The sequence below is a fragment of the Cryptomeria japonica genome, chromosome 7 (assembly GCF_030272615.1).
Source record: "Cryptomeria japonica chromosome 7, Sugi_1.0, whole genome shotgun sequence".
NCBI classification, from domain to species: Eukaryota; Viridiplantae; Streptophyta; class Pinopsida; order Cupressales; family Cupressaceae; genus Cryptomeria; species Cryptomeria japonica.
The window spans coordinates 532120859-532141912 of record NC_081411.1 but is presented as its reverse complement, the minus strand read 5'-3'; positions in this window follow the sequence as shown (position 1 = coordinate 532141912).

Genomic DNA, 21054 nt, shown 5'->3' with positions numbered 1-21054 from the left:
TTTGATAAGATATTCACCTTGGAGTGTGATACAAGTGGAATTGCAATAGGTGGTGTATTGAGTCAAGAGGGAAAACCCATGGCATTTTTTAGTGAGAAGCTTAATGAAGAAAAGAAGAAGTACTTAGCTTATGACCTAGAGTTATATGCATTAGTGTAGTCTCTAAAGAAATTGAGGCATTACCTACTTCCAAAAGAATTTGTAGTGGTCACAAACAATCAGGCATTGAGTTACATAAACACTCAAGAGAAGCTAAGCAATAGGCATCTGAAATAGATGGAATACCTCCAAACCTTCACCTTCACCATCAAGCATAAGAAGGGGCATCTTAATAAGGTGGTAGATGCATTTAGTAGGAAGTTGTTGACAGTTCAAGAGTTACAATTGCAGAGCATAGGAATAGAAGGTTTCGAAGACCTCTATGAAGGAGATGAAGACTTTTCAATAGCTTCCAAGGTTTGCAAAGAGTTTGAGAGCCATTTCCATGGTGAGTATGTAGATTACACTCTCCAAAATGGTCTCTTGTTCAAGGGTAACCAGTTGTGTGTACCAAGAGGATCCATGAGGTTGAACCTCATCAAAGAGAAACATAATGGCAGCTTAAGTGGACACTTTGGAGTCAACAAGACCTTGGATTTAGTACAGAGGTACTACTATTGGCCAAAGTTGCCAAGAGATGTGAAAAGATATGTAGAACAGTGTGGTGTATGCCAAAGAGCCAAAGGTGGACCAAGAAATGTCGGTTTGTATCAACCACTACCGGTCCCTAATAGACCTTGGGAATGTATAAGCATGGACTTTGTAGTAGGACTTCCCAAGACAAAAATAGGTATGGACAACATCTATGTGGTAGTAGATAGATTTTCCAAGATGAGTCATTTTATCCCATGTAAGACTACACATGATGCAAGCTATGTTTCACATCTCTTCTTCAAAGAGATTGTTAGGATTCATGGACTGCCTTTAAGCATTATTTCAGACAGGGACAACAAGTTCATGGGTCATTTTTTGTAAACATTATGGAGGAGACTAGGAACTAACTTGTCATTTAGCTCAGCTTACCATCCACAAACACATGGTCAAACTGAAGTCATCAATAGGGTGTTAGGTAACTTGCTGAGGTGTTTAACTAAGGAATATGGCCTGACATGGGATCTAATCATTTCTCAAGTAGAGTATGCATATAATGACAGTGTGAATAGAACAACTGGTAGAAGTCCTTTTGAGGTTTTCTATGGTAGACATCCAAGAGGAGTATGTGAGTTGAGAGACCTTGGTAGTTTGGAAATGAAGAGTGGACAAGCAGAAGACTTCACTCAAACCATCAAGGAAGTTCAAGAGTAGGTTAAGAAGGCCATCCTTGAATCCACTCAAAAATTGAAAGCCAAAGTGGATGAGAAAAGAAGAGAAGTTCAGTTTAAGGTGGGTGACTATGTGATGGTACATTTGAGCAAAGCTAGGATGCAAGGTGGCAAACCTACCAAATTGTAGATGAGAAGGGTGGGACCTTATAGAATCCTATCGCAATATGGTAAGAATTCCTACAAAGTTGACCTGCCTTCAGATTTAGCTATATTACCAGTCTTTAATGTAGCTGACCTGATCATGTACAAAGGTTAGATAGTAGGGCAGACTGAGAACCAAGCCAAGGTACTGCAGGACCTTGATTTTAATGTCTTACCACAGGTGAAGAAGCCTAAAGCAGAGGAGATCTTGGAATCAAGGGTGAAGAAGTCAACTAGACACCAGGTCTACAAGGAGCACTTAGTGAAATGGGCAGATCAACCAGTACCTAAAGCTACATGGGTGGAGGAGAGAAGGTTCAAGGTACTTGGAATAGACCTGACTCTCATCTCTTATTCTATTTCTTAATGGTGTGTAGAGGGGGAGTATGGTGCAGAAGCACCCTTCCAAACTCTTTCTCTTTTTTTTTTGTTGGTGTTATGCTTCTTTAGAAGCCATTGTACATAAAATAATGAGCCATGTGCTCATAGGTCCTAGTTAGGGTCCTAGTGGAGATCTTAGGGGTCATGAGTCAAGATTGTGATTTTCTTGAAAATGGAGGATATGTGTTTCCTTGGAGTGTTTAGGGGTCTTTTATAACATGATTGTGTCCTTAGGTTGGCCCAATGTGGGTCTAGGAGTCATAAAAAGCAACATTGGGAAAGTTCCTCAAAAGTTGCATGACAACTTTTAAAAGTTGTCAAGCAACTTTTCCACCATGATGTTAAGTTCTTTAGCTTAGCATGGAAAACCCTAGTTTTGGCATACAGACTGAGGCAAAGGTAGTATAAGTACTTGCAAACCATAAATTCATGGGTTGGATGTCAAGCATTGTACGACCCTAGCAAAAATATCAGACTGAGACTTTAAAACTATTAGCAGTCAGTTTGAATGAAGGAAACAAGAAAGATAGTGGATTGAGATATGTCTAAGACTATGTGGTTTGTCTTTCATGGTGTAAATACTTTCATTTCAAGAAATTAGTTTAGGTTTTTATTTGTAGATTGAGTCTGTTTGTAAATAGTTTGTAAACTGTCTTCTTACTGTCCAGTTTTGGATAGGATTGTGTAAATGAAGTCTTAACTCCATTCCTCATTGTGGAACCACCATGAAACCATGGGGAATTAGAGTGCAGACCTTGTACCATACTAAGAAACTAGTAGGGCCCTTGAAAATGCAATGAGGTCAAGCAAAGGCCCATTCCTAGGTGAGATTGGTCAATGCCCGGTTAGGAATGGTTGTTGGTGCAGAGGTCTTGGAGAGCAAGGTTGGATAGAGGAGAGTACATCCTTTGGAGGAGGTGTAAAGGAGTGTTAGAAGAATCATTGGTGTGAAGGAGGAGCCTCCACCAATCTAAACAAGGTAGCTAACATAGAAAAACTTCACTGTGTACCCAGGCAGACCACAAAATCCTCACAAAACCCTTAAAAACCCCAAAAATTCATCCTAGGCAATGTATGGCCACTTGGAGGCCCAAAACCTAGAAAATCCTTTAGCTCTTGCCAATTGAATGGTAGTCCATTTTGGGAGTTAGGGTTGGTTGTGCATTGTTTGTGAGAGGGAGCCCTAGAAGACAGGTTAGGAGGCCTAATTGGTCCTAATCCTTGTAGCCCTGTTTTGTAAGCAAAAACACACAACAGTGAAATTGGTAGAAAGGATGAAGGTAGTAACTTCTTGGGGGCACATGGAGGGATGTAAAACATGGTTTGAGACCTGATTTAACCTTCCTAAGACCTTTGAAAGTGTGGAATAAGCCTTAGCCCTTATTAGCCATAGTAAGGGGTTCTGAGTCTCATGCGTAGGTGAGACTTTAGCAGGAGCATAGCAACTAATTGGAGGGTGGATTGGGCAAGGTTAGGGGATTACTCAAGCATAGGGAGTCCTAGAGACCCTAGAGTGTGAGGAGAACACCAGGTGATCCAAGGAAAGGATCTAAGAGCATAGACTAGGGTAGTCTATCCCAAACCCCATCCCATCAGATTAGTATCAGAGCAAGTGAAAGACTTGTTGGACTGTGTATGTCTCTATATACTGGTGAATCAGTAGGGGAGAGCAGAATGGTTACTAATGCAAAGCTGGCTAGAGAAGGAGAAGAATAAACTCCTTGAAGCAGCAATGAGTGAGATAAGGGATAAACTGTAGGAAGTGGTGGATCAGAGGACACATGAACCTAGGGATGAAAACACCAAGGGTAAAGGCAAGAGAACTATAGACATAGATGACATAATTCCTAAACTAGATCCCTTGTTCAATGAAGAACCTTTTGCGATGGCTATTAAGGCTTTGAACACCAAAGCTTTTGAAGGATTGCCACATTTCAGTGGAAGAATGGACATAGACACTGTCATGGAATGGATTGAGGGCATGAAAAACCACTTTGAGTGTGAAGGAGTGGAAGAGGCTCAAAAGGTTAAAGTTGCCAAATCAAGATTAAGGGGAGTAGCTTTGACATGGTGGAAGTACCTGCAAGAAGAAAGGGTTAGCATGGGGAAGCTACTTATTGCAAATTGGAAAGCTATGGTGAGTAAGATTAAGGAGAACTACTTACCAAAGGATTATGAAGCCCAACTTCATAAGAAGAGACAAGGATTGAAGCAAAAAGATCTCGATGTAACTTCCTACACTAAAGAGTTTCAAAAACTATGTCTTAGATCAAAGGTTCAAGAAGATGAATCTATTAAGCTGGCTAGGTATCTAAGTGGCCTAAAGTGGAACATTCAGGAGGAGATAAGCCTATGGACTCCTACTACTATTCAGAAATGTCATCAGTTTGTTGTCAAGGTAGAAGAGAGGAACAAAAGGAAAGGAGACTCCAATAACAGGGGTAGAGGCAGAGGTAGAGACCAAGTGAATCACCGAGGTGGTTACCAAAGTAAGACGAATGAGCAGAGGAACCAAGGTGAAGCCAAGTTGACTGAGCATGGTAGTGAAACCAATCCCAGAGGAGGACATTCCAGAGGAAGAGGTGCACAAGGTGGTCCAAATAGGGGTAGAGGTACCGGCAGAGGTAACTCTTATTTTGCAACAATGAAGTGTTACAATTGTAGACAATTGGGACGCCCGACATATACATGCCCTGACAAGCCTACCTCATCAAATAGTGGAAAGAGGGTTGTTTATGCATAAGAAGACTCTTCAAGCAGCAATACACCATATGTCGACCAGATTGAATCAGAAGTTGGTGAGAATCTGATGTTTAATAGGATTTTGATCAGACAGCCGGTTAAGGAGGAACCCAAACATAGGAGAGCATTGTTTAGGGTGAGGTGCAAAGTTCTTGGTAAAGTGTGCAAGGTGACAGTTGATATAGGCTCAACTGACAACATCATCTTAGAAGAAGTAGTTAGGAAGTTGAAAATCACAAGAATACCACACACCAATCCTTACAAAGTGACTTGGTTGAACAAAGGACAGAGTGTGCTAGTCAATGAGCAGACTTGGGTAGAGTTTTCTATTGGAGGATACAAGGATAAGATCCTTTGTGATGTGTTATGTATGGATGCATGTCACTTGTTGCTAGGAAGACCCTAGAAATTTGACAAGAAGGTGATCTATGATAGAGAGGAGAACTCCATATCATTTAAGAAGGACAACAAGACTTTCAAAATTCGGTCTTTGACAGAGGATGAAGAGGGCACTTCAAAAACACCTAGTGTTTTAATGGCTACTGGTAAAGAGTTCTTAAATATGCTACATGAGGAGGAGATAGTTAAGTGTGCCATCTTTGTCAAGCCAAAGGATAAAGAAGACAAGTTCTAGGTAGAAATACCCAAGGAGGTAAAACAAATGTTGCAAGTGTATAAGGATATAGTGAGTGATGGAGCACCTGCAACACTCCCGCCAAGAAGATCTATAAGTGATAAGATAGACTTTGTTCCCAGTGCATGCTTACCTAACAAAGCTGCATATAAGCTAACACCTGACCAAAATAAGGAGGTAGCAAGGCAAGTGTAGGAGTTATTCGAGCAAGGGCTAATTAGGAAGAGCATCAGCCCATGTGCAGTCCTTGTAGTGCTAGCATAAAAAAAAGGAGGTAAGTGGTGACTTTGCACTGACTCAAGAGCAATCAATAGGATTACCATAAGGTATAGGTTTCCTATTCCTAGAATAGAGGATCTAATGGACTGTTTAGGAGGGGCTATGTATTTTACCAGGCTAGACCTTAAAAGTGGTTATCACCAGATAAGAATTAAGGAGGGTGATGACTGGAAGATTGCTTTTAAAACCATAGATGGATTGTACGAATGGCTTGTGATGCCATTTGGGCTTAGTAATGCTCCAAGAACCTTCATGAGGTTGATGAATGAGGTGTTGAAGGATTTCACAGGCAGATCTGTGGTAGTGTACCTAGATGACATTCTCATCTATAGCAGAACCAAGGAAGAGCACCTTAAGCATTTGAGGTTAGTTTTAGAAAGGTTGCATGAGGAGAAACTATCCATGAACCTTGAGAAGTGTGAATTCTTGAAGCAAGAGCTGGTTTACTTAGGATTTGTGGTGTCTAAGGGAACCTTGAAGATGGATCCAAGCAATGTGGAGGCAATTTTGAATTGGCCTGCACCTAAAACAGGGACTGAAGTTAGAAGTTTCCATGGATTAGCTCAATTATATAGTGAAATTTGTGAGGTATTTCAGTGGCATATGTGCACCAGTCCTTGACACCATAAAAGGAGGCCTTAAAACTAAGTTTGAATGGACTAAGTAGGTAGACAAAGCATTTCAAATGTTGAAACAGGAAGTAGCCACAAAACCTATCCTTCTACCTACGTTTGATAAGCTATTCACCTTGGTGTGTGGTGCAAGTTGAAATGTTGTAAGTGGTGTATTGAGTCAAGAAGGAAGACCTGTGGCATTTTTTAGTGAGAAGCTTAGTCAAGCAAAGAAGAAGTACTCAACTTATGACCTAGAGTTGTATGCATTAGTGCAGTCTCTAAAGAAATGGAGGCATTACCTACTTCCAAAAGAATTTGTAGTGGTCACAAACAATCAGGAATTGAGTTATATAAACACTCAAGAGAAGCTAAGCAATAGGCATTTGAAATGGATCGAATACCTCCAATCCTTCACCTTCACCATCAAGCATAAGAAGGTGTAGCTTAATAAGGTGGCAGATGCATTAAGCAGGAAGTTGGCGACAGTTCAAGAGTTACAATTGCAGAGCATAGGAATAAAAGGTTTCAAAGACCTCTATGAAGGAGATAAAGACTTTTCAACAGCTTACAAGGTTTGCAAAGAGTTTGAGAATCATTTCCATGGTGAGTATGCAGATTACACTCTCCAAAATGGTCTCTTGTTCAAGGGTAACCGATTGTGTGTACCAAGAGGATCCATGAGGGAGAACCTCATCCAAGAGAAACATAATGGTAGCTTAAGGGGGAACTTTGGAGTCAACAAGACCTTGGATTTAGTAAAGAGGTACTACTATTGGCCAAAGTTGCCAAGAGATGTGAAAAGATATGTAGAACAGTGTGGTGTATGCCAAAGAGCCAAAGGTGGATCAAGCAATGCTGGTTTGTATCAACCACTAGTGGTCCCTAACAGACCTTGGGAATGTATAAGCATGGACTTTGTAGTAGCACTTCCAAAGAAAAAAATAGGTATAGACAACATCTATGTGGTAGTAGATAGATTTTCCAAGATGAGTCATTTTATCCCATGTAAGACTATACATGATGCAATCTATGTTGCATGTCTCTTCTTCAAAGAGATTGTTACGATTCATGGAATCCTTTTAAGCATTGTTTTAGACAGGGACAACAAATTCATGGTTCATTTTGTGCAAACATTATGGAGGAGACTAGGAACTAACTTGTCATTTAGCTTAGCTTACCATCCACAAAGAGATGGTCAAACTGAAGTCATGAATAGGGTGCTAGGTAACTTGCTGAGGTGTTTAACTGAGGAATATGGCTAGACATGGAACCTAATCATTTCTCAAGTAGAGTATGTATATAATGACAATGAGAATAGAACCACTGGTAGAAGTCCTTTTGAGGTTGTCTATGGTAGACATCCAAGAGGAGTATGTGAGGTGAGAGACCTTGGTAGTTTGGAAATGAAGAGTGAACAAGCAAAATTTTTCACTCAAACCATCAAGGAAGTTCAAGAGTAGGTTAAGAAGGCCATTCTTGAATCCACTCAAAAACTGAAAGCCAAAGTGGATGAGAAATGGAGAGAAGGTCAGTTTAAGGTGGGTGACTATGTGATGGTACATTTGAGAAAAGCTAGGATGCAAGGTGGCAAACCTACCAAACTGCAGATGAGAAGAGTGGGACCTTGTAGAATCATGTCGCAATATGATAAGAATGCCTACAAAGTTGACCTGCCTTCAGATTTAGCTATATCACCAGTCTTTAATGTAGCTGACCTGATAATGTACAAGGGTGAGATAGCAGGGCAGACTGAGAACCAAGCCAAGGTACTGTAGGACCTTGATATTAATGTCTTACCACAGGTGAAGAAGCTTAAAGTAGAGGAGATCTTGGAACCAAGGGTGATGAAGTCAACTAGACACCAGGTCTACATGCAACACTTAGTGAAATGGGCAGATCAACCAGTATCTAAAGCTACATGGGTGGAGGAGAGCAGGTTTAAGGCACTTGGAATAGACCCAGCTCTCATCTCTTCTTCTATTTCTTAATTGTGTGCAGAGGGGGAGTATGGTGTAGGAGCACCCCTCCAAACTCTTTCTCTTTTTTTTTTGTTGGCATTATGCTTGTTTAGAAGAAATTGTACATAAAATAATGAGCCATGTGCTCATAGGTCCTAGTTAGGGTCCTAGTGGAGATCTTAGGGGTCATGAGTCAAGATTGTGATTTTCTTGAAAAAGGAGGATATGTGTGTCCTTGGAGTGTTTAGGCGTCCTTTATAACATGATGGTGTCCTTAGGTTGGCCCAATGTGGGTCTAGGAGTCATAAAAAGCAACATTGGGAAAGTTGCTCAAAAGTTGCATGACAACTTTTAAAAGTTGTCAAGCAACTTTTCCACCATGATGTCAAGTTCTTTAGCTTAGTGTGGAAAACCCTAGTTTTGGCACATAGACTAAGGAAAAGGTAGTATAAGTACTTGCAAACCCTAAATTCATGGGTTGGATGTCAGACATTGTATGGCCCTAGCAAAAATATCAGACTGAGACTGTAAAATTGTTACCAGTCAGTTTGAATGAAGGAAACAAGCAAGATAATGGATTGAGATACATCCAAGACTATGTGGTTTGTATTTCATGGTGTAAATACTTTCATTTCAAGCAATTATTTTAGGTTTTTATTTGCAGATTGAGTGTGTTTGTAACTAGTTTGTAAACTGTCTTCTTACTGTCCAGTTTTGGACAGGATTGTGTAAATGAAGTCTTAACTCCATTCCCCATTTTGGAACCAACATGAAACCATGGGGAATGAGAGTGCAGACCTTGTACCATACTAAGAAACAAGCAGGGCCCTTGGAAATGCAAGGAGGACAAGCAAAAGCCCATTCCTAGGCAAGATTGGTCAGTGCCCGATTAGGAATGGTTGTTGGTGCAGAGGTCTTGGAGAGAAAGGTTGGATAGAGGAGAGTACATCCTTTGGAGGAGGTGTGGAGGAGTTTTAGAAGAATAATTGGTGTGAAGGAGGAGATTCCACCAATTTAAACAAGGTGGATAACACACAAAACCTTCACTATGACCCAGGTAGACCACAAAACTCTCACAAAACCCTTAAAAACCCCAAAAATTCATCCTAGGCATTGTACGGCCACTTGGAGGCCCAAAACCTAGAAAATCCTTGAGCCCTTGCCAATTGAATGGTAGTCCATTTTGGGAGTTAGGGTTGGTTGTGCATCATTTGTGAGAGGGAACCCTAGAAGACCAGTTAGGAGGCCTAATTGGTCCTAATCCTTGTAGTCCTATTTTGTAAGCAAAAACACAAAATAGTGAAATCAGTAGAAAGGATGAAGGTAGTAACTTCTTGGGGGAACATGGAGGGATGTAAAACATGGTTTGAGACCTGATTTAACCTTGCAAAGACCTTGGGAATTGTGGAATAAGCCTTAGACCTTATTAGCCATAGTAAGGGGTTTTGAGTCTCATGTGTAGGTGAGACCTTAGCAGCAACATAGCAACTCATTGGTGGGTGGATTGGGAAAGGTCAGGGGATTCCTTAATAATAGGGAGTCCTAGAGACCCTAGAGTGTGAGGAGAACACCAGGTGATCCAAGGAAAGGATCCAGGAGCATAGACTAGGCTAGTCTATCCCAAACCCCATCCCATTAGATTGGTATCAGAGCAAGTGAAAGACTTGTTGGACTGTGTATGTCTCTATATACTTGTGAATCAGTAGGGGAGAGCAGAATGGTTACTAATGTAGAGCTGGCTAGAGAAGTAGAAGAGCAAAAGGAGAAGAACAAACTCCTTGAAGCAGCAATGAGTGAGATAAGGGATAAACTGGAGGAAGTGGTGGATCAAAGGACACATGAACCTTGGGATGAAAACACCAAGGGTAAAGGCAAGAGAACTATAGACATAGATGACATAATTCCTAAACTAGATCCCTTGCTCAATGAAGAAACTTTTGTGAAGGCTATTAAGGCTTTGAACACCAAAGCTTTTGAAGGATTGGTACATTTCAATGGAAGAATGGGCATAGACGCTGTCATGGAATGGATTGAGGGCATGGAAAACCACTTTGAGTGTGAAGGAGTGGCAGAGGCTCAGAAGGTTAAAGTTGCCAAATCAAGATTAAGGGGAGCAACTTTGACATGGTGGAAGTACCTGCAAGAAGAAAGGGTTAGCATGAGGAAGCTACCTATTGCAAATTGGAAAGCTATGGTGAGTAAGATTAAGGAGAAGCTAAGCAATCTCTAAAGAAATTGAGGCATTACCTACTTCCAAAAGAATTTGTAGTGGTCACAGACAATCAGGAATTGAGTTATATAAACACTCAAGAGAAGCTAAGCAATAGGCATTTGAAATGGATCGAATACCTCCAATCCTTCACCTTCACCATCAAGCATAAGAAGGTGTAGCTTAATAAGGTGGCAGATGCATTAAGCAGGAAGTTGGCGACAGTTCAAGAGTTACAATTGCAGAGCATAGGAATAAAAGGTTTCAAAGACCTCTATGAAGGAGATAAAGACTTTTCAACAGCTTACAAGGTTTGCAAAGAGTTTGAGAATCATTTCCATGGTGAGTATGCAGATTACACTCTCCAAAATGGTCTCTTGTTCAAGGGTAACCGATTGTGTGTACCAAGAGGATCCATGAGGGAGAACCTCATCCAAGAGAAACATAATGGCAGCTTAAGGGGAAACTTTGGAGTCAACAAGACCTTGGATTTAGTACAGAGGTACTACTATTGGCCAAAGTTGCCAAGAGATGTGAAAAGATATGTAGAACAGTGTGGTGTATACCAAAGCGCCGAAGGTGGATCAGGCAATGCCAGTTTGTATCAACCACTACCGGTCCCTAACAGACCTTGAGAATGTATAAGCATGGACTTTGTAGTAGGACTTCCCAAGACAAAAATAGGTATGGACAACATCTATGTGGTAGTAGATAGATTTTCCAAGATGAGTCATTTTATCCCATGTAAGACTACACATGATGCAAGCTATGTTGCACATCTCTTCTTCAAAGAGATTGTTAGGATTCATGGACTCCCTTTAAGCATTGTTTCAGACAGGGATAGCAAGTTCATGGGTCATTTTTGGCAAACATTATGGAGGAGACTAGGAACTAACTTGTCATTTAGCTCAGCTTACCATCCACAAACAGATGGTCAAACTGAAGTCATCAAAAGGGTGTTAGGTAACTTGCTGAGGTGTTTAACTAAGGAATATGGCCAGACATGGGACCTAATCATTTCTCAAGTAGAGTATGCATATAATGACAGTGTGAATAGAACCACTGGTAGAAGTCCTTTTGAGGTTGTCTATATGCAAAATACCCAGGTATTTTCAGAGGTTTCAAATGCAAAAGATATTTGTTCTAAAAATTTAAATGTGTAATGTTGTTTTTCCATTTAGTGAACAACACTAGTCTAGAGGGAAAGAGGAATCACAAAATTAATTTCCATATCTATGATGCTAAAGTATCCAGTGTACATGATCTTCCGTAGTATGCAAATTTGGAAAACCTTATGTCAAACAATGTTAATGAATAGATTTGAATAAGGATATGTGCTTGAAGTTTTTTATCCAAGATTTTATAATCATTTGTGGGAGTAGGAAAAAATGAGTAGTGAAGTTTTTCAGCCTTGTGTATTTCCACATATGACCATGCCTAGTAAACCAGAACAACCATGTAATAGGAAGAGTTTCAGTGTGAAGTATTATGTTGCTCTAAACTTTGAAGGTATTCTGGGTTACCCAAATCCCATACCCACGGAAATTAGAAAGTATTTGTCAATTTTTAGTGGGAAGAAATCATAATCAGCATGTCAACATGTGAAAAGATTTTCATATTTGATAGGAGAGTTTGAAATTTGTCAGGAAGATATATGCATGAAATTGTTTGTTTAGTCATTGAAAGAGGATGCAAGGGATTGGTTTTCCTTTTTGCCAGTAGATTATATTTCCTCATGGGAAGAATTAGTTTCAGATTTCATAGACCAATTTGATGAGAAGATGAGTGATTATGATATTATGAAAGAATTCAATTATATACAAATCAGGGAAGATGAATTGGTACCAACATTTAATATCAGATTTTCACAAGCTTTGTCTAAAATTTCCAGAAAGTATAAGTTTGATGATAAAGTATGTCTGGATATCTATATGAGTGCTTTTAGTAAGAAGATGGGTTTCCTATTGAGAAACAAAGAACCCAAAACCTTGTATGAAGCTTTTAACACAGCTCGGGACATTGAAAATAATTTAAAATTTGGGATAGCCAAGAGATTTGTGTCTGTTGTTGTTTCATGCCAAAACACCTTCAGTGGTGAAATACCATGTGAAGCTGAACCAATCATTCCTTGTCTAGGTGCATCAAGCTTTGCAGTTCCGAATGGTTTTGTTGATGCATGTGTTTCAGATTTAAATGAGAGTCAAGAACCCCTGCTGTCAATATCGGTTGTCTCTCACAGTAATGATGGAATGATTAATGGGAAGTGTTGTGAAAATATTGATATAGAGATTGATATATATAAGGGATATGTACCATTTGATTTGTATGTCGGTTATGCTGACTATGTGACTGCAAATTATCAAGTTAATCATGCATCTCTCAAGGATAGTGAAAATGAAAACAATGATGGTGATGACCATCGATCTTTAAATGTTGCTGATGTATTTGATGTTCAAATACCAAGTACTGATGGATCACCAAATGTAGCTGATTATGCAAGTGAAGATGTGCAATATGATGTAAATCAGATTTTGTTTAAGTCTGATAAATCTGAAAATGAAATTGTGAATGATGCTGATGATGTGTTCAGTGCAAGTATACCCAGTGATGAATGTTTTTTTGAATGGAGTGGTGCTGCTGATTATGAGGATATTGAGTTCTATTCCCAGCACCTTGAAGGTATGCAAATGAACAATGAAGAGTAGTTTCAGAGTGAGAGCGATGTTGGCATGAGTGTTTCACTTTATTTTGATCAGCAAATGAATGCCAGTCATGCAACTGATGATGGTTATGAGAATTCTTATTATTCATCTTGTGAAGATGATATAATAGGAGACCAAGTTATGTACCTCAGCTATGAATCTGAAAATGAAGGCGTTTGTGAAGATAAAAACATGTGTGAAAGTGGTAATAATGTTTTATTTTCAGATTTAAATGAACCCATATTTGAATGCTTTCAGAATTTGAAGTATCATGAAGAGGATGTGAATGTTGATAATATGATTGAATAGGATATGGAGTTTTTTGTTTATGGTATAAATGTCCATCATGCTGATTTCATTGATGAAAATGTTGAGATTTCCTCTTGTGGTGAACAAGTTTGTAATGCTGATGAAGTTCTGAATACCAGTAGCATGGGTTGTAAAAAATTACTTCATGATGAAGATAAGAGGCATGGGTTGTGTGATGATTATTTCAGACCACAAATGGAAGTGTTTCAGGTGGATGTAAGCCTGAAAGAGAAAGACTTAGCTGAGGATTTGCTTCAGCCAGAGGTATGCATTCTTTTCAATGAATGGGATCTTGAGAATGCAGAAGTTGTGAGTTTGATAAAGAAGGAGAGTATAGAGTGTGATCAGCATAGTGAAGTGTCACATCCGGGTTGTAACATTTATGTTCCTTGTTCGCATCAGTTGATTAGTAATGCCCCTCATTCTATGAATTTAAATGATAACAAGGTGAGTGCTGATAGGAATTGCAATGTTGAAAATGAATGTTTTACTTTTGAAGTTCAGCATGATGATGTACTTGAAAATGATAAAGTTGAGTGGGATAGTGAAAGGCATGGCAACTTGTGGGAAGGCCTCTATTGTGATTTGTCTAATGATTTTACTTGTGGTGAAATAGCGTGTGATTACAAAGTTCAGAATCAGACCAAAGGTAAGAACACCAATTGTTACAGTGATGAGACAAAAGAGGTGGATTTTAAAAGTTATGCTCAATTGTTATTGAAAGGTGCCTTTGTTTGGATCATGGTATCAAGTGATGAGAATCAGATTTTTGACAGAGGTAAATACTGAAGATTGTTTGAGCAGTTGGTCATTTTCGCCAATTAATATCTCTTTACTCAGGACCTGTCTTGAAAAACTGTTTGGTAGAGTTCATCCTTGCATATCAAAGTACATGCCTATCAAATGGTGAGGTCCAGAAAGGTGTTTTGACCACTTTGAAAATTACGTCTTTGCGATTAAATGCAAAAATGTGGCGTAATTGCTTGAATGTTGCAAAATTCAGTTTGATGATTTGAAAATGAGGCCGGTCATTTCCAGAGGTAATCTTAAGGCGTTTGAGGCATTTCAAAGGCCAGTTGCTTGAAAACGAAATTTTTTTAGTCAGACCCACTTTGGGGCCCAACCTGGCTCATGCCTGTGCATCAATTTTATGGTGAAAAAGTCTTAACAAATAGGGCATGTTTCTCCCAGAACCAAGTTGGGTATAGACACATTAGTTTCTCTAAGTTTTCTGTATGTTTTATTCTTCAAAGGCGCCATCCCGAGCTCCATAGTTCTACATGGTAGATTCAAAGTTTGAATAAGGGATGGTGTATGACACAGAAGTGTATAAGTGGCATCACATTTAAATTCCACGTGGGGCTTAGTAGAATGTGTCAAAGCCAATAGCATTTGCAAGAGGTATAATTTGTTTTGATTTAGCTTAATGGCAAGTTCATTGTTTGCAACCCTGTCATAAGATAGTGCCGCTAAATACCCAATTTATACCTTACTAAGACAATGCATGAATTCACCATGGTGACAAGGGCATTGTGGAAACCAATATTGCAATTTATGAGGTTTTAAATGTGAAATCTGGGCATGGAAATGGTATTGAGGAGAGTATAGAAAGCTTTCAGCTCCCTCTGTGTGGGCCTGTGTAGAATTAAGAACTCAGCCATTAAAACTCAATTAATGTAATGTGGTTAATGTGGAATTTTATCCTCTTCTCCCTTGGTCGTATTCTTCCTTGCTGTGGTTAGACATTGAGGTTAGCAGCTACAGAGACCTCCAATAGAATGATGTCTTCCTTCCCCCATGTTGCAATTGAAAGCAACAAAAGCAAAAACTATCAAGTAAATGCAAACTTGTGCCTCCTCCCTTGTGGTCATGTGGGGGGTTTTCAGATTGTATCGAAGGCATTGGCAGCATCAGGAAATAGATACTAGTGAGGGTAGCGTAGCATGGTGTTATGTAAATGAAACTTTCAAGTCTATGTGATGTGGCAAGTGCCAGCATCCTATCCTCCTCCCTCTACATTGTTCTTCAGCTTTTAGAATAACCTCAAGCAAATGCAATGCAGCAGGGCCTTAAAGCCTTTGGAGTGTGGCGTGGGGAGGGCCAGTGATGGCTTTTTCTTAAGCAAATGGCAGTTTGAAACAGTGAAGTCTTCCTTCCACCCACGTAGCAATTGGAAGTGACAACAATGGAGTTTGAAAGGCATTGATTCCTCTCCTCAGGTCACATGAGCCTTCTGTGAGGTGTTGAAGTTGCAAAAAAATTCAAGAAAATTAAATGGTAGGTGTACTCAGGCATGGTGTTTGGGAGAAGCATAAAAGATTTCGAATGCATAATGCCCAGCCAGGTCCACATTGTCTTCAACATGGAGTGGTGTTTGGAGTGAAGGTTAAAGCATCAAGTTAATTTCAACAGCCAATGCCTCCTCCTAGCATGGCGTGGTTGAGAGGGCCATTGAATTCGAAGCAAATGAAAAAGACTTCCATGAAAGTCTCAGGCAAAGCTTCAAAGTGTAGTCCCAGGTTTAAAGCTTTAGTCCCACATTCGTTGGGAAGTGGACTTGTCTAATGTTTATATGCAAGAACACACTCATCTAATATGTCAAATCCATCAAGGCTTTTGATAGACGGTACCCATTGAGCACCCAAGGTGGACCCCATGCATGTGGGTGTGGATTCCAAGGTGACCGACAAGGTGACAAGTGATAGGTGGACCCCATGTAGGCACTCTTCCATGCCATGTCCATTACCATGATCTACAATGAGATCTTACATTGATTTATACAAACCCTAAGGCCTAAACCAATTAGATCGGCCACCTAAAAGATATTACAATAAGATCATTACATACATCCATATTACAATGATATGCCATGTCGGCTTTAGACCAAAATAACAATAAGCAATCCATAAATCATCTTGGTAACATGTAGGGAACACGTTAACATGATACTGGTCCATAACCTAGATAGGCACCAGACTTATTCTGGGTCCACCATACTAGAGCGATGTCACCTCCTGGTTGAAGTATGATGAGAGATCATCTTCTGCATCCTAGAAACCGCACCAACACCACTTATGCATCCTATCAAAGATTCTCAATAAAAGCTCTACTGGTATAACCTTAAACATATGTCGGTAAGGGTTTACTATAGTGTATGATAGCATCTGTATACCAAGTCAACACCATCTGACCAAGACATACTCTAGAAGCATGTAACACATAAAACCAAGCATATTCCATTTATCTAAACATTCCAAAAGTGTCTAATAGGTAGTCTCTACTGTCGATAACCAAAACCTATATGTCGGTAATCAACCATAATAGCTAGTGTTGACATCAATGCAACACATAATCAACCCTTCCATATTGCCAATAATATATGTATAGATATATATACATACGTATGTATACATACATATATATATATATGTATATATATATGTATATATATATATATATATATGTTGGCATTTTTAATTATTATATTGTGATTGTCATTGATGGACACACACTTGCTTTGAGATCACTTTTTTGTGTATGAGTTATGCTCAACCGGTATGATGTATTATAGTCTTTAGGCTATCGGTGTTTTGTAGAAAGTGTTTACCGGTCTCAAGCGGTATGAAGACCCCAAGCAGTTTGAGGATCTCAAGTGGAACGAAGGAACGAAGCGGTAGAACTCATATTTCCCAGTCTTCATTTTGTCAAACCGGTAACCAGTACTTTGCGTAAACCGGTATTTTGTATGAACCGGTAATACTCTGTGATGAGTTACCAACTGACATTTTGTGATGAGTTACCATCCACCAATTCTTTGGTAGTGCCGACACTTTGGTGGTGATTTTGTGTCGTGTTACCAAATGTGTCCAGATGCACTAAACCTAGGAAATTGCATTGTAATCCTATTAGGCCGACATGAAATCAGATTCCTTTATAAGGACATCATGTCTAGGGTTTTAGCTATCATCAGGGTTTAAGGTGGTTGATGATGTTTGTGTAAGTGAAATTATTGAAGACTGAAGTAATGCTAGAATGCACTAAGAATGAGCTATCAAGGATCTAACTAAGAAGTCTATGCTATTTGCTAGATCAATCACTTGTTGATTACTCACATCTTCGACAAGTCTAAAGCCCTTAACCAAGTAGGCCCAAAAAGCCTTTTGTATATCCTCTAACAAGGTGGTTCACATTTGTGGATCTAAAATCCTCTAGAAAGGTAGTTTTTAACCGGACTTATCTCTTAATAGAGATCTGGATTCCTAACAGGATCTGTTCTGGTGAAGAACATTGTATGACCTTAACTGGTTCGACCTTAACCAGTCTGGTTACTATTCTGCAGATAGTTACTTGTGAGTTTCAACTCACCGTGGTTTTTCCCATTTGGGTTTCCATGTCAAAACCTCTTGTGTTATGGTGATTGTGCTATTTTGGATGAATGCCTTATTTGTTGTTTGGTTTACATTTGTTCTAACCGGTTTGTTGGTAAATTTGTTATATTGGTTAACTACTAAACTGTTAAAATGTTTGAGTACAATATTTTTAGATATACTAATTCACCCCCCTCTTAGTATTCATCAATTGGTATCAAAGCCAACCTTTCTATAAGTTTAACCACTTGAAAGGAGATATGGGGGAATACACTGTGAGGGAACTTACTCAACGTCTCACTCAGTCTGAGAAAGCCTATGAGGAGTTGAAAGTAAAGTATGAAGCCTCTTTGGCCAAGAGAAGAGAGCATGCTAAAAAACTGATGGAACTCACTGAGAATAGTTCCTTTGATGAAGCAGACATGGAAGCCCTAGTTAGAGAAGTTGAAAAGCTCAATGAATCCAAAACAAATCTAAGAAGAGAGCTAGAAGGACTGACTATAAGAATGAGTCAGGAGCTGGAGAATAGGAGAAAAGCTAAAGATCTTGTAAAAGACAGAGATCATGAGATCTCCAAGTTAAAACAAGAAATCAGTGCCCTAACAGCTCAACTCCATGAGAGTAAAGTGGAAAAGGAAGACATGCAAAGAGAACTGAGCATAGCTATCTCTGAGAATGCAAACTTGATGGAAACAAATGCTGCTATTTCCAAGGAACTCTATGAGTCAAAGGAAATACTTGCTAAGTTCAACAAGAGTACTATTAAGCTAGAGAAATAGATTGAATCGGCCAAACTAGTCAAGAATAGTGATGGACTTGGTTACTCCGATCATGAGGAAGGTGAGACCTCTGGTACAAATTCTGAAGTATCGAAGAAGCAACCGACATCCAAAGATAAAGGTAAGAAAAAATTCAAACCAGTTTGCTTTAACTGTCTTAAAGAAGGACATACTGCTAATGTGTGTAGGAGCAAAGCATACAAAAATTTTCCTTACTTCATAAATAATGTACCTAGATTCAATAGACTCAATGGTAATTGTTATGCATGCAACAAGTTTCGGCATAGAGCATCTGAATCTAGGTCTGTTATGAACAACACTGGAAGATATCCTCAAAAGACTCAAAGAGTTATCCTAGAACTTCCTGTGAACCAAAATCCCAACTAGTATAATACCTATGGCCAACGGTCTGGTGGCTATCAAGCGGCAACTAGTTGGAGATCAACCTATTTGATCTGTCATGGTAGTGGTCACACTGCTGCAACATGCAGAAGGAAGAATGGAAACATGAACAGTGGACCATGGAGAGCACCTGGAATGGTTTGCTATCATTGCAACAAACCGGGTCACATTACCAGATTCTACAAAATGAGAAAGAGCATATCAGATGACATACTGGTTACTCCGGAAGGAAAGATTGATGTAGAAATAGTCCAAGCGGATATGAACAAAACCTAGAAAAAGAAACAAGTGGAAGTGTCACAAGATGAACCAGTTTCTGCACGTAGTGTGGAAATTTCTAAATAGGCAAACTAAGCTACAAAAAGCTTAGGGGGAGTGAATCGGTGAAATATTTTGAACCCCTGGTTTACATTAGTAAAAGACCTAAATCGATATGCGATACCTGTCAATTGACAGAAGACCGAAAACGGTAAAAGGAAAATTAGGGTTTACGCCCTAATAATGGAGCATTTATTATGGTAGGTGAAGTATTCACTTAAAAGGAATTTTCAAGTCATTTTTCACTTATCAATTTTCAAGAGAAGAAGTTGTCAAGTGCAGAGCGACAAAATGCACTTTGTCTTGATAGATCTCAAAGCAGTAATTCAGCAACTGAAGTAGTGAGCAATGAAGCGGAATATTCAAGCCCTAAATCTTGACTTTTGAAGGTATTTCTTGAGTTTCTCTATTTATCATCGCTTCAGCATCTCACTCTAGTTCTAGTGCACCCATTGATTTAGTTGATTTCATACAACGGAAGGCAAAATATAATGCCCTATCCCAAATACCCACCGGTGTTATAGTAGAGGAAGGTATTTTAGATTACATTGACTATAAAATTGAAGACCTAGAATCTCTTGTGATCCATTCTCAGTTGAGTTTGTTCTGCGGGAAGGACAAGAAGATCAAACTGGAATTTAGCATATTGGAAAAGAAGAATCTTCATAATGTAGTCTATTTCCTTGAAGAATTCTCAGATGATCACATCTGCATAATTCTAAGCAGAGTGCATGGTGACAGAATGTATTTAGAGTAGATGCATGACATCACACCAAAAGCGATTCATGCCGTCACTGGTTTCTGTAACATTGGGGAATTGCCAGCCCTAAGGAAGATCAACAAGACTGAAATGACCAAGCTCACTAGTTCAGTGAGCGACTCACGGGGAATGATAGTCAATTCTATTAAGGACAATCTGGTCAAGTATGCATGTATGATGATAGGATATCGGATGTTCCATGCTAGCAGAATCAACTCTGTCTCTACTGCAGGGGTAAATGTTAGAGTAAAGTAATTAATTAACTTTACTCTCCTCTTAAGATTTCTCTTTATGCATACATTAGTCATTTAATAATTAATATTTAATTGTTAAATGCTCTCACCTTAGGGTTAGGTTTTCCTTTCGGTGTTGATCTCCTTTATAAGGATTGATCTCTTGTATTATTGTTATATTCTTGATTCATTTTTCTCTGATAATAAATCTTTTCACTTTGTCAGAGCCAAAACCCTTATATTTGTTCTCTCTCTTTCTCTGTGACAGGTTTCTTGCATGCAGGTTTCTTTGGGTTCTATGGATTTGTATTTCTCAAATCCTACATGGTATTAGAGCCAGATCTGCTGCAGCTTGTTCAGACTTTTGAAAGATTTTGAGATCTAGGTTTTGGTTGCATCAGATCTATGTTTGTCTTCTATTTTTTATTTTGGAACAGGGGGTATTTTTTTTCGGTGCACTTTAAGCCCAAACGGACCTCACCGTTGAGCTCGTAGCGCCCAAAAACCCCTATTTTCATATAAAATTTGTCTGATTTGGACACAGTTACTCTAGAAGGCAAAAAAAAATTTGCCCCAAGGCCGTACGGCCCCAAGGCACGCAGCACGAGGCGAAAAGAAAAAAAATCAAAAAATATTAAAAAAACACAACGCAGTTTTTCAAAAAAAAGAGCGCCGCCAGTTTGTAGTGCGAGCCGCCGGCGTGCCACCCGGCGGCCACTGCCCGGCCACCACCGCCGGCGGTAACCACCGGCCGCGGCCAGGCAGCCACCGCCGGCGAAGCCCATCACCCCCGCGCAGCCCGTACGCCTCCCGCTCTCCGCTGGAACAAGCGGCACCGCCCCCGTGCCACCCCCGCGCCATC